This window comes from Spermophilus citellus (genome assembly GCF_964194105.1).
Source record: "Spermophilus citellus genome assembly, chromosome: 4".
In the NCBI taxonomy this organism is placed as follows: Eukaryota; Metazoa; Chordata; class Mammalia; order Rodentia; family Sciuridae; genus Spermophilus; species Spermophilus citellus.
The window spans coordinates 229,010,831-229,025,648 of record NC_138185.1 but is presented as its reverse complement, the minus strand read 5'-3'; the positions used below and the strand labels follow the sequence as shown (position 1 = coordinate 229,025,648).

General features: G+C 38.3%; 1 pseudogene across 1 annotated transcript in view; it reads right to left on the bottom strand.

The window, feature by feature from the left end:
* Window positions 1-11,209: 11,209 nt before the first annotated feature.
* LOC308648322 overlaps window positions 11,210-14,818 on the bottom strand; it is a 38,391-nt pseudogene continuing 34,782 nt past the window's right edge. Inside the window, exon 3 of the transcript in view lies at window positions 11,210-11,368. The product of the transcript in view is annotated as an uncharacterized misc_RNA (transcript). The remainder of the gene's footprint in view (window positions 11,369-14,818) is intronic.

Here is a 14,818-nt window from a genome sequence, read left to right as displayed (position 1 = left end):
CAAATAGTGCTAGTTTAAGTTCTTCTTTTCCTATATTTATACCTTTAATTTCTTTCATCTATCTAATTGCCCTGGCTAGTGCTTCCAGAACAATGTAGAATAGAAGTGGTGAGAGAGGGCATCAAAGTCTTGATCCATATTTTAGAGGAAATTCCTTCTATTTTTCTCCATTTAGAATGATGCTGGCCTGAGGCTTAGCATAGATAGCTTTTACAATGTTGAGGTAAGTTCCTTTTATCCCAAGTTTTTCTAGTGTTTTGAACATAAAGGGATGATGTAGTTTTTCGAATGCTTTTTCAGCATCTATTGAGATAATCATATGGTTCTTATCTTTAAGTCTATTGATGTGGTGAATAACATTTATTGATTTCCGTATATTGATCCAGCCTTGCATCCCAGGGATGAATCCCACTTGATCATGGTGCAAGAACTTCTTGATATGTTTTTGTATCTGATTTGCCAGAATTTTATTGAGGATTTTTGCATCTATATTCATTAGGGATATTGGTCTGAAGTTTTCTTTCTTTGAAGTGTCTTTGTCTGGTTTTGGAATCAGGGTGATGTTGGCCTCATAGAATAAATTTGGAAGTACTCCCTCTCTTTTTATTTCCTGAAATAGATTGAAGACTATTGGTAGTATTTCTTCTTTAAAGGTATTGTAAAACTCTGCTGTATATCTGTCTAGTCCTGGGCTTTTCTTGGTTGGTAGACTCTTGATGGCTTCTTCCATTTCCTCACTTGATATTGGTCTGTTTAAGTTGTGTATATCCTCCTGACTCAACCTGGGAAGATCATATGACTTAAGGAATTTATTGATGCCTTCACTATCTTCTATTATATTAGAATATAAGGTTTCAAAATAATTTCTAATTATCTTCTGTATTTCTGTAGTGTCTGTTGTGAAGTTGCCTTTTTCATCTCATATGCTATTAATTTGGGTTCTCTCTCTCCTTCTATTCGTTAGCCTGGCTAAGAGTCTGTCAATCTTATTTATTTTTTCAAGAAAGCAACTTTTAGTTTTGTCAATTTTTTTCAAGTATTTCTTTTGTTTTGATTTCTTTTATTTCAACTCTGATTTTAATTATTTCTTGACTTCTACTGCTTTTGCTGCTGATTTGTCCTTCTTTTTCTAGGGCTTTGAGATGTAGTGTGAGATGACTAATTTGTTGGCCTTTGCTTCTTTTAAGGAATGAACTCCATGAAATAAATTTTCCTCTTAGTACTGCTTTCAGAGTGTTCAAGAGATTCCGATATGTTATGTCTGAGTTTTCATTTACCTCTAAGAATTTCTTAATTTCCTCTTGGATGTCTTCTGGTCATTGTTCATTCAGTAGCATATTGTTCATTCTCCATGTGACGTAGGATTTCTAATTTCTTATTGTATCATTGATTTCCAATTTCACTCCATTATGATCAGATAAAATACATGGTAGTATCTCTACTCCTGGGCTGCGGATGTGGCTCAAGCATTAGTGTGCTCGCCTGGCATGCATGCGGCCCGGGTTCGATCCTCAGCACCACATACCAACAAAGATGTTGTGTCCGCCAATAACTTAAAAAAAATAAGAAATATTAAAAAAAAATTCTCTCTCTCTCTCTCTCTCTCTCTCTCTCTCTCTCTCTCTCTCTCTCTTTGTCTCTCTCTATTAAAAAAAAAAATACATGGTACTATCTCTACTCCTTTGTATTTGCTAAGAGTTGCCCTGTGACATAATCTATGGTCTATTTTTGAGAAGAATCCATGTGCTTCTGAGAAAAAAAGTGTATCCGATTGATGTTGGTTGGTACATTCTATATATGTCAATTAAGTCTAAGTTATTAATTGTGTTATTGAGTTCTATAGTTTCTTTTTTCAACTTTTGTTTGGAAGATCTGTCCAGTGGTGAGAGAGGGGTGTTAAAATCACCCACAATTTATTGTGTAGTGGTCTATTTGACTCTTGAACTTGAGAAGAGTTTATTTGATGAACATAGCTGCACCATTGTTTGGGGCATATATATTAATGATTGTTATATCTTGTTGGTGTATGGTTCCCTTGAACAGTAGGTAGTGTCCTTCTTTATCCCTTTTGATTAACTTTGGCTTGAAGTCTACTTTATTGGATATGAGTATGCACACCCCCACATGCTTCCGAGGTCCATGTGAGTGGTATGATTTTTTCCCAACCTTTCACCTTCAGTCTGTGTATGTCTTTTTCTATCAGATGAGTCTCCTGTCAGCAGCATATTGTTGGATCTTTTTTTTTAAATCCAGTCCACTAGCCTATGCCTTTTGATTGGTAAGTTTAAGCCATTAACATTTAAGGTTACTATTGAGATATGGTTTGTACTTCCAGCATATTTATTTATTTTTGTTATTTTACATAATTTATTTTCCCTCTTTCATTAGTTTTCCTTTACCGTACTACCTCCCACTGTTGGTTTTCATTGTTATTTTTCATTTCCTCTTCATGTAATGTTTTGCCAAGGATGTTTTGAAGCGCTTTTTTTCTATCTTCTAGTTCTATTAACTTTTCTTTATTGTGGAAGGTTTTTATTTCATCTTCAATCCTAAGGCTTAATTTTGCTGGATACAAGAATCTTGGTTTGAACCCATTACTTTTCAGCATTTGAAATACGTTGTTCCAGGACCTTCTAGCTTTCAGAGTCTGTGTTGAAAAATCAGCCATTGACCTGATTGGTTTAACACTAAATGCAATTTACTTCCTTTCTCTTGTGGTTCTTCAAATTATCTCCTTATTCTTTATGTTGGTCATCTTCATTATAATATGTCTTGGTGTACATCTCTTGTGATTTTGCACATTCAACGTCCTGTAGGCTTCTAGGATTTGGATTTCTGTTTCATTCTTTAAGTCTGGGGAGTTTTCTAATATTATTTTATTGAACAGATTGCTCATTCCTTTGGTTTGGATCTCTATACCTTCTTGTATCCCAGTAACTCTTAAATTTGGTCTCTTTATGCTATCCCATATTTCTTGGATGTTCTGCTCATGGTTTCTTATCAGTTTTGCTGAGCGGTCTACGTTCTTTTTGATATGATATACTTTATCTTCATTGTCTAATGTTCTATATTCAAAGTGTTCTACTCTGCTGGTAATACTCTCATTTGAGTTTTTAATTTGGTCTATTATTTCCTTCATTTTTAGGATTTCTGTTTTTTTTTTATAACGTCTATATCCTTGTAGAGTTGACTTTTGCATCTTGGATTTGTTTATGTAATTCATTGTCGAAGTGACCTTTTATTGTCTGAATTTGCTGTCTAATATCTGCCTTGAGATCATCTGAAGCATGTATATCCTGAAATCTTTATCTGACATTCCATCTGCTGCAGATGTTACCTCTTCTAATATTGAACTGACCTGCATTGTTTGTGGTCCTTCCTTTCCTTGTCTTTTGATACTGCTCATGTTTCTTTATAGCTATGTGTAACTGTTGTGTTAATGCTTTTCCCCTATATATTTATATTGCTCGTGTATAGTTCCAAAATATCTCTTTTGTGGAGAAAGAAAATGTTAACAGTTCTCAATATCAATAATAAATCATCTATGAGCAAGTTTTTATTATTAATAAATGTATAGTTAGACAATTTGTCTACAGAGGTTGGCTTCAATTATTATTTAAAATATAGTCATTAGTTTCATAAAAGGCATACCATTTCTGGTGGCATACATAGAACTGAAGGTCAGGCATAGGACATTATGTTAAAGGGGGAAAGAAGTGAGGGTATGGGGTTAATCTAACCTAGCAACTTTGGAGGAGAACTCTAACGAACAGTCAGGAGTAATTTATGGAAGAATGTATAAATTCAAACTCCTATCTGTATTTAGAAAATTACCCTATGTATAAATAATAAAGTTAGGGGGTTGAAAATGGGATAGAAAAAAGAAAGAAGGAAAAGAGGGGAAAAAACAAGGAAAGAAAGAAAAAAAGAGAGAAGTATAAAAAATATGAAGAAAAAAGAAGGGGAGGTGGGGCATTTGCAATTCCTGTATATCATACTATTCTGATCATTCAGTTGTTAAAGTCCTATTTCATGCAAAGTTCTTGATTTCACATATGTTGAGGTTGTGAGGACCAGGGGGGAAAGATAAAGGAGAATGGATGAGAAGAAAACAAAGCAAAAAAAAAAAAAAATCTGAACTCTGTTTTCTTTTCTTGCACTAGGTGGCACTGTCTATTCCTAGCTTGAGTCTCTGTGCTCAGGGTAGTGGAGGTAGCCAGTGTGAGAGGACTTGAGCTTCCACCTGGAGCCTCCTTACTCTTAGCCTCTGAGATGGAAACAAGGTGCCTGTACAGTTGCTGTTCCACTTTGATAGCTACACCCCAAAAATCTTTTTTTTATATTTTTTTTATTGGTTGTTCAAAGCATTACAAAGCTCATGATATATCATCTTTCATACATTTGACTCAATTGGGTAATGGACTCCCTGTTTTACCCGAAATACAAATTGCAGAATCACATCGGTTACACACTCACATTTTTACATAATGGCATATTAGTGACTGTTGTATTCTGCTACCTTTCCTATCCCATACTATCCCCCCTCCCCTCCCCTCCCATCATCCCTCTCTACCTCATCTGCTGTTGTTCAATTCTCTCCCTTGTTTCCCCTCCCCCCTTTCCCCTCACATTCTCTTCTATGTAATTTTGTGTAACATTGAGGGTCTCCTACCATTTCCATATGCTTCTCTCTCCCTTTCTCTCCCCCCACTCGTCTTTGTTTAATGTTAATCTTCTCCTCATGCTCTTCCTCCCTGTTCAGTTCTTAGTTGCTCTCTTTATATCAAAGAAGACATTTGGCATTTGTTTTTTAAGGATTGACTAGCTTCACTTAGCATAATCTGCTCTAATGCCATCCATTTCCCTTCAAATTCTATGATTTTGTCATTTTTTATTGCTGCGTAGTACTCCATCGTGTATAGATGCCACATTTTTTTATCCATTCATCTATTGAAGGGCATCTAGGTTGGTTCCACAGTCTAGCTATTGTGAATTGTGCTGCTATGATCATTGATGTGGCAGTATCCCTATAGTACGCTCTTTTAAGATCCTCAGGGAATAGTCCGAGGAGGGTGATAGCTGGGTAAAATGGTGGATCCATTCCCTGCTTTCCCAGGTATCTCCATACTGCTTTCCAAATTGGCCTTACCAATTTGCAGTCCCACCAGCAGTGTACAAGTGTACCCTTTTCCCCACATTATTGCCAAAACTTATTGCTGTTTGACTTCATAATGGCTGCCAATCTTACTGGAGTGAGATGGTATCTTAGGGTGGTTTTGATTTGCATTTCTCTGACTGCTAGCAATGGTGAGCATTTTTTCATGTACTTGTTGATTGATTGTATGTCCTCCTCTGTGAAGTGTCTGTTCAGGTCCTTGGCCCATTTGTTGATTGGGTTATTTGTTATCTTATTGTTTAATTTTTTTATAATATTTTATTGTTGGTTGTTCAAAACATTACATAGATCTTAATATACCATATTTCACAGATTGATTCAAGTGGGTTATGAACTTCCATTTTTACCCCGTATACAGATTGCTGTGTCACATCAGTTACATTTCCATTGATTTATAAATTGCCTTTCTAGTGACTGATGTATTCTGCTGTCTATCCCATTCTCCACTATCCCCCCTCCCCTCCCCTCCCCTCCCCTTCTCTCTCTCCACCCCCTCTACTATAAATCGTTTCTTCCACTTATATAATTTTTATCCTACTCCTCCTTTCCTCTTATATGTAATTGTGTATAACCCTGAGGCTCACCTTCCAATTCCATGCAATTCCATCCAATTGCATCAAATTGTTTAATTTTTTGAGTTCTTTGTATATTCTGGATATTAGGGCTCAATCTAAAGTGTGAGGGGTAAAAATTTGTTCCCAGGATGTAGGCTCTCTATTTACCTCTCTTATTGTTTCTCTTGCTGAGAAAAAACTTTTTAGTTTAAGTAAGTCCCATTTATTTATTCTTGTTATTAACTCTTGGGCTATGGGTGTCCTATTAAGGAATTTGGAGCCCGACCCCACAGTATGTAGATCATAGCCAACTTTTTCTTCTATCAGACGCAGAGTCTCTGATTTGATATCTAGCTCCTTGATCCATTTTGAGTTAACTTTTGTGCATGGCGAGAGAAAGGGATTCAGTTTCATTTTGTTGATTATGGATTTCCAATTTTCCCAGCACCATTTGTTGAAGACGCTATCCTTCCTCCATTGCATGCTTTTAGCCCCTTTATCAAATATAAGATAGATGTAACTTTGTGGATTAGTCTCTGTGTCCTCTATTCTGTACCATTGGGCCACCCACCTGTTTTGGTACCAGTACCATGCTGGTTTTGTTACTATTGCTTTGTAGTACAGTTTGAAATCTGGTATCGCTACACCTCCTGATTCACACTTTCTTCTTAGAATTGCTTTTGCTATTCTGGGTATTTTGTTTTTCCATATAAATTTCATGATTGCTTTAACTATTTCAACAAGAAATGCCGTTGGGATTTTAATTGGCATTGCATTATACCTGTAGAGAACTTTGCGTAATATCGCCATTTTGATGATGTTAGTTCTGCCTATCCATGAACAGGGTACATTTTTCCATTTTCTAAAATCTTCTTCTATCTCTCTCTTTAGGGTTCTGTAGTTTTCATTGTATACATCTTTCACCTCTTTTGTTAGGTTGATTCCCAAGTATTTTATTTTCTTTGAGGATATTGTGAATGGAGTGGTTTTCCTCATTTCCATTTCAGAAGTTTTGTTGCTGATATACAGGAATGCCTTTGATTTATGCGTGTTGATTTTATATCCTGCCACTTTGTTGAATTCATTTATTAACTCTAGCAGTTTCTTTGTAGACCCTTTTGGGTCTGTTAAATATATTATCATGTCATCCACAAATATCAATAATTTAAGTTCTTCTTTTCCTATTTTTTTATTGTTTGTTCAAAACATTACAAAGCTCTTGACATATCATATTTCATACATTAGATTCAAGTGGGTTATGAATTCCCATTTTTACCCCAAATACAGATTGCAGAATCACATCAGTTACACATCCACATTTTTACATAATCCGATATTAGTAACTGTTGTATTCTGCTACCTTTCCTATCCTCTACTATCCCCCCTCCCCTCCCCTCCCATCTTCTCTCTCTACCCCATCTACTGTAATTCATTTCTCTCCTGGTTTATTTTCCCATTCCCCTCACAACCTCTTATATGTAATTTTGTATAACAATGAGGGTCTCCCTCCATTTCCATGCAATTTCCCCTTTGTCTCCCTTTCCCTCCCACCTCATGTCTCTGTTTAATGTTAATCTTTTTCTCCTGCTCTTCCTCCCTTCTCTATTCTTAGTTGTTCTCATTATATCAAAGAAGACATTTGGCATTTGTTTTTTATGGATTGGCTAGCTTCACTTAGCATAATCTGCTCTAGTGCCATCCATTTCCCTGCAAATTCCACGATTTTATCATTTTTTAGTGCTGCATAATACTCCATGGTGTATAAATGCCACATTTTTTATCCATTCATCTATTGAAGGGCATCTGGGTTGGTTCCACAGTCTAGCAATTGTGAATTGTGCTGCTATGAACATCGATGTGGCAGTATCCCTGTAGTGCGCTCTTTTAAAGTCTTCAGAGATTTGACCCAGCTATTGCCCTTCTTTTCCTATTTTTATGCCTTTAATTTATTTTGTCTGTCTAATTGCTCTGGCTAGTACTTCAAGAACTAAATTGAATAGAAGTGGTGATAGAGGGCATCCCTTTCTTGTTCCAGATTTTAGAGGGAATGCCTTCAGTTTTTCTCCATTTAGGATGATGCTAGCCTGATGTTTAGCATATATAGCTTTTACAATGTTGAGGTAAGTTCCTGTTATCCCTAGTTTTTCTAGTGTTTTGAACATAAAGGGATGCTGTACTTTGTCAAATGCTTTTTTTTTTGCATCTATCGAGATGGTCATATGGTTCTTGTCTTTAAGTCTATTTATGTGGTGAATAGTATTTATTGATTTCCGTATATTGAACCAGCCTTGCATCACAGGGATGAATCCTACTTGATCACGGTGCACAATTTTTTTGATATGCTTTTGTATTCAATTCACCAGGATTTTATTGAGAATTTTTCCATCCAAGTTCATTAGAGATATTGGTCTGTAGTTTTCTTTCTTTGAAGTGTCTTTGTCTGGTTTCGGGATCAGGGTGATGTTGGCCTCATAGAATGAATTTGGAAGAGCTCCTTCTTTTTCTATTTCTTGAAATAGCTTGAAAAGTATTGGTATTAATTCTTCTTTGAAGGTTTTGTAAAACTCTGCTGCATACCCATGTGGTCCTGGGCTTTTTTGGTTGCTAGTCTTTTGATGGCTTCTTCAATTTCTTCCTTTGTTATTGGTCTGTTTAAATTGTGTGTGTCTTCCTGACTCAATCTGGGCAGATCGTATGACTTAAGAAATTTATCGATATCTTCACTATCTTCTATTTTATTGGAATATAGGGTTTCAAAATACTTTCTAATTATCTTCTGTATTTCTGTAGTGTCTGCTGTGATATTGCCTTTTTCATCCCATATGTCAGTAATTTGAGTTCTCTCTCTTCTCTTTGTTAGCATGGCTAAGGGCCTGTCGATCTTATTTATTTTTACAAAGAACCAACTTTTAGTTTTCTCAATTTTTTCAATGTTTTTTTTTGTTTCAGTTTTGTTGATTTCTGCTCTAATTTTAATTATTTCTTGTCTTCAACTACATTTGCTGTTGTTTTGCTCTTCCTTTTCTAGGTTTTTGAGGTGTAGTGTGAGTTCATTTATTTGTTGGTTTTTTCTTTTTTTGAGGAAAGAACTCCAAGAAATGAATTTCCCTCTTAAAACTGCTTTCATTGTGTCCCATAGATTCCGGTATGTTGTGTCTGTATTGTCATTTGTCTCTATGAATTTTTTATCTCCTCCTTTATGTCTTCTGTAACCCATTGATCATTCAGTAACATATTGTTCATTTTCCATGTGATGTAGGATTTTTCCTTCTTTCTTTTATCATTGATTTCCAGTTTCATTCCATTATGATCAGATATGGTGCATGGTATATCTCCACACTTTTATATTTACTAAGAGTTGCCCTATGGCATAATATATGGTCTATCTTTGAGTAGGATCCATGTGCTACTGAGAAGAACGTGTATCCACTTGATGATGGTTGATATATTCTATATATGTCGGTTAAGTCTAGGTTATTGATTGTGCTATTGAGTTCAATAGTTTCTTTAATCAGCTTTTGTCTAGAGGATCTCTCTAATGGTGAGAGTGGTGTGTTGAAGTCACCCACAATTATTGTGTTGTAGTCTATTTGACTCTTGAACTTGAGGAGAGTTTGTTTTATGAATGTTGCAGCTCCATTGTTTGGTGCATACAAATTGATAATTGTTATGTCTTGTTGGTGGATGGTCCCTTTTAACAGTATATAGTGTCCTTCTTCATCCCTTTTGATTAACTTAGGTTTGAAGTTGATTTTATTCAATATGAGTATGACCACTCCTGCTTGCTTCCGAGGGCCATGTGAGTGATATCATTTTTTGCAACCTTTTACCTTCAGCCTGTGTATGTCTATTCCTAGCCTATGAGTCTCCTGAAGGCAGCATATTGTTGGATTTCTTTTTTTGTTCCAGGTTACTTGCCTATGTCTCTGGATTGGTGAGTTTAGGCCATTAACATTTAAGGTTACAATTGAAATATGATTTGTACTTCCAGTCATGTTTATTTATTTATTTATTTTAGTTTGGTTAGTTTTTACTATTTGGTTATTTTCCTCCCCCTTTACTGAGATAACTCCTGCTGTTAGTTTTGGGCACTATTTTTCAATTCCTCTTCTTGTAGTATTTTGCTCAAAATGCTTTGCAGTGCTGGTTTTCTGGCTGCGAATTCTCTTAGCTTTCGTTTATTGTGAAAGATTTTAATTTAATTGTCAAATCTGAAGCTTAATTTTGCTGGATACAGTATTCTTGGTTGGAACCCATTATTTTTCAGCGTTTGGAATACATTGTTCCAGGATCTTCTCACTTTCAAAGTCTGTGATGAAAAATCAGTCGTTAACCTAATTGGTTTACCCCTAAATGTAATCTGCCTCCTTTCTCTTGTAGTTTTAATATTCTCTCCTTGTTCTGTATGTTTTCTCTCTTCATTATTATATGTCTTGGAGTTGGTCTATTACGGTTTTGAATGTTTGGGTCCTGTAGGCTTCCAGGATTTGGCAATCCATTCCATCTTTCATCTCTGGGAAGTTTTCTAGAATTATTTAATTTAATAGGTTGTCCATTCCTTTGGTTTGATTCTCTATGCCTTCTTCTATCCCGATGACTCTCAAATTTGTTTTTTTTTTATGACATCCCATATCTCTTGATTAGATTGCTCATGGGATTTAAGCATCTTTTCTGTGTTGACTATATTCTTTTCAAGTTGATAAACTTTGTCTTCATTATCTGATGTTCTGACTTCTACTTGATCTAGTATATTTGTAATATTCTCATTTGAGTTTTTAATTTGGTTTATAGTTTCCTGCATTTCTAGGATTACTGTTTGATTTTTTTAAAGATCTCTATCTCTTGGTAAAGCTCGTTCTTTGCCATTTGAATTTGTTTGTTTAATTCATTTTCAAAATATACTTTTATTGCTTGGACTTGCTGTCTCATGTCTTCTCTAATATTCCTTTCCATCTGAGTTAGGTATGCCTTGAGTTCTTTCCCTATCTCTGTTTCTGATGCTTCTAGGTCCTCCTGTATATTTAAGTTGTCCTGCAAGTTTGTCCTCCTTTTTTCCCTTGTTTTTTCATGATGTTCACGCTAGTTTCCAGCTCTATTTGATTGCTGTATTTCTGCTCTCTTCTATAAATTTGTTTTGTTTTTTTATATCTCTGTTGTCCCTCCTTTGTGTTGTTAGACTATGCTTGCTAAAGTGGATTCCGCTGGGAAGGAATTCCGACGGCCGAGCTCCAGTGACGTCACCTCTCTGCTATCGCGGGTCCCAGGCTCCTTACTGGGTGTCCAAATGGAGGGGTGGGACTGGACTGTCTCTGGTTTGTTTCAGCTCCTGGACACTGGCGGCCGGGCAGTCTCCAGCCTCCCAGTTACGCTGGCAGCCGGTGGGCGGTCCTTCGTCAGTGGGTGGGGGGACTCCAGCTGCCCAGTCGCTCGGACAGCGGGTGGGCTGTCGCTGGTGTGCGGGTGATCTCTAGCCACCCAGTCACGGGGTGGTCGCCAGTGGGCGTGCGGTCTCCAGCCGCCGCCCAGTCACAGTGGCAACAGGCTGGCTGGCGCTGGTGGGCAGGGGGTCTCCAGCTGCCCAGTCGAGTGGGCAGCCGGCTAGTGATCGGTTGCCTGTGGGTGTGCGGTCTTCAGCCACCTAGTTGCACGGGCAATGGGCTGGCTGTCGCCTGTGGGTGGGCGATCTCTAGCCACCCAGTTGCAGGGGCAATGGGCCGGCTATCGCCGGCCAGCGGGCGGTCCCCAGCCACCCAGTCACGCAGGCAGCCGGCAGGTGATTGGTCGCTGGCTGGCGTGTGGTTTCAAGCTGCTCAGTCGCAGGGGCAATGGGCCAGCTGTTGCAGGCGGGCGTGCGTTCTCCAGCCACCCAGTCACAAGGGCCTGGCCTCTAGTCCCCTGGTTTCTCCTGCCAGTCCTGTTTTCTCCTGCTATACCAGATTTCCCCTGAGTGATGCCTCTCGGCAGTTCAAACTGTACTCTGGGGCTGCCGTTTTTTGGGCATGGAGGGTGGCTATTGAGAACCCCCAACACTCTATTGTTTTGATTTTTTCTGCTTGCCACTCCCACCGCGCTGGCAATACAGGTTTAGTTTTCCCTGCTGATGGGAGGGGGAGTTGATGGTCGGGATTCTCTAGTTTTCCCCGCATCTTTATGCAGGGTTGCTCTGATAATCCCTCCCCCAGAGAGCCTAGGAGAGATTTTATGGGAATTCCCCACTGTATGGGAGATGAGCTGAGTAACACGCACCTGTTTTATTTTTGCAATCTGTCAGAGAGTGGCGGTGATTACTTCAGCTCTCCAAGATGGTGGCCGCTGGTTTCCTTGGTGGAGTTTCCGTTGTGGGGGATAGAACTGTCCCACTTCCTTCCCCGTCTGAAATCCCGAACTCAGCCCGGGGCTCTGTGAGTGCTCAGGGGCCGCAGTCTTGGCTGGGCACAGAATCACGAGCCACTCAAGCAGGAACAAAACTTCATTTTTGAAAAAGCTGCCAATATTCCATAGGCGTTGGCAAGCCAAACCCGGTCCTCCCATGCGGGCGTCTACCGGAACCGCGCCTCTCCCGGAACCGGGGGGCCCAGACCTCCCCCGGAATTTCCTCCTACTATCCTTCCCCAACCAATGGGAACTCTCCAGGAGTCCCGTAACATGAGTCCGGTAGCAGGCCAAGGTGAACAGCAGGAGCCCAATTTCCATATGAATGTAAATCTTAACATAATCATATCATCTCAGTGGCTAGCTGTCGTCACTTTACAACCAAAGGTGCCATGCATCATATTATTTGCTTGTGGCTCCTAGCATCTGCCCCCTTCTGTTTAATTAAGCAACAAGCAATGTGGCTAGGGACCGTGCCTGGTAGGTTGTCCAATTCAACATATGGTTCTTACCAGTCATGGGAGAACTGACCTTTACGCGTCAGCTTTCTGTCTTAGGTTGAATCCACTGCAATCAGATCAACCCGTCACTGACTACCGGTCCAGCATTCAACCATGCTTGTGGATAGGCCTATGCACCAGTGTGGGGGTGAGGTTCTTGCCTCACATCTGTTGGCCCCCAAATTTTGCCTTGGTGCCAGTGGGGGGGTGAGGTTCTTTGCCTCACCTCTGTTGGCCCCCAAATTTTAGACCATCACTAGTAGAAGGGGGGAGGATATAGAAATGCCACAACACCAAGCCGATTGATGGCTCCTTTGGAAAAATTGCATCACTGGTGACACCATCAGCAAAGATATGCCAGCATTACCACAATTAACATGGGGTGAGCTGGCAAGGAAATTGCATCACTGGTGACACCATCAGCAAAGATATGCCAGCAGTACCAAAATTCGGTGCACCAGATGATATTTCACAATGCATGCAACTGATATATAGTCCAGGCAAGTTCTGCAAGCAGTTCAAATTGGAGGAGTCTATCAATATGTCCATTTCCTCCCAAAGTAAATCAAGTCCTTGATTGAGCATTACTTGTTGAGTTATATTCATTGATGCATCAGTTTATACAGTTTACTGTGATAGCTATCATAGAAGCTGTAGTTTGGTTTTATCTTAGTCTTCACTGGAATTGGGATGGAGATGGAAATTCTGGCAATGATGCTAAAGAGACATTATCCTGAACAGAATTATTAAATATAATGAAAAGGAAAGGTGAAAGTAAACAAACAGATCTGTTAAACTCCTTTAAAAACAATCCTTAACAGCTGTTTACCTAATTTAAATTAGTAAACAAACAGATCTGTTAACCATCTTTAAAAACAATCATTAACAGCTGTTCACCTAATTTAAATTATACCATATAAATCACGTGAATAAAAAAAAAATTCGGATCCATTTTTTCATGAGCGCTCCTCATATAAGAAATATGGACATACACACATACAGACATACAACACAAAACAGAAGTGTGCACACAACATACAACACATAAGACAATAGTAAATAAAGGCCTTGTAGCTATACATAGGTGAAATCTCCATTGCAATGTTTAAAAACTCCACAGTCAAAAAATAAAACACAGTCAAAAAATAAAACTGATCAGAAAAACATTAACCTAGGTTTGTATGAGCTCAAAAATAAAATAGAACTTTATGATGTGGGAAAAATGCAATAATAAAATAGATATTGAAAAATCACCTTGGTTAATCACTGTCACAGATGTAAGAATAGCCAAGCTGGAGCTCTGGATATCAGCTGTTATGGATTTGAGTCAAATCATCTTCTTTTTCTGTAGAAATTGTTTTAGTTAATCTCTCTGGAATCCAAATCGGTTGCTGTTCCTCCTGTGGAAAAACACAGACACAGCCCCGATTCCAGACTATCACTGGATCCAGGCCTTTCCATTGTCCTGTTAGAATATCTTTCCAAAGTACCTTAGGCTTATGTACATTTTTGGGGTACAAATGTCTTTCCGCAGCACTAAGTCCCGATTAATCCAAATTTAAAATTTTAGAGTAAAAAGGGTTATTTTAAGTTTATCTTTGGGGGATATATACCCCTTTCCAATTCCCTCCTTTTGTTTTAATAAGTACAATTTAATAGTTTGATGAGCTCTTTCAACTATGCCTTGTCCTTGTGGATTGTATGGAATTCCTGTTATGTGAGTAATGCCAAATGATGAGCAAAATTGTTTAAAAGAGGTGGAAGTATAACCAGGACCATTGTCCGTTTTTAACTGTTTTGGAATGCCCACAGTGGCAAAATTTTGTAAGCAATGAGCTATAACATCTTTAGTTTTTTCTCCGGCATGAAGGGAGCCCATCAAAAATCCAGAAGAAGTATCAACTGTAACATGTAAATATTTTAATTTTCCAAATTCTGGCAAGTGTGTGACGTCCATCTGCCAAATATGGTTAGGTATCAGTCCTCTAGGATTGACTCCAAGATTAACTTGTGGTAAAAAGGTCACACAATTTTGACATTGTTTTATTATATTCCTGGCTTGTTCCTTAGTTATTTTAAAACACTTTTGTAAAGTATTAGCATTAACATGAAACCTTTTATGAAAATTTGTAGCTTCTTCTAATGTAGAGAAAATATGTACGTCATGTGTAGTTTTATCTGCTAAATCATTGCCCAAACTAAGGGCTCCAGGCAAT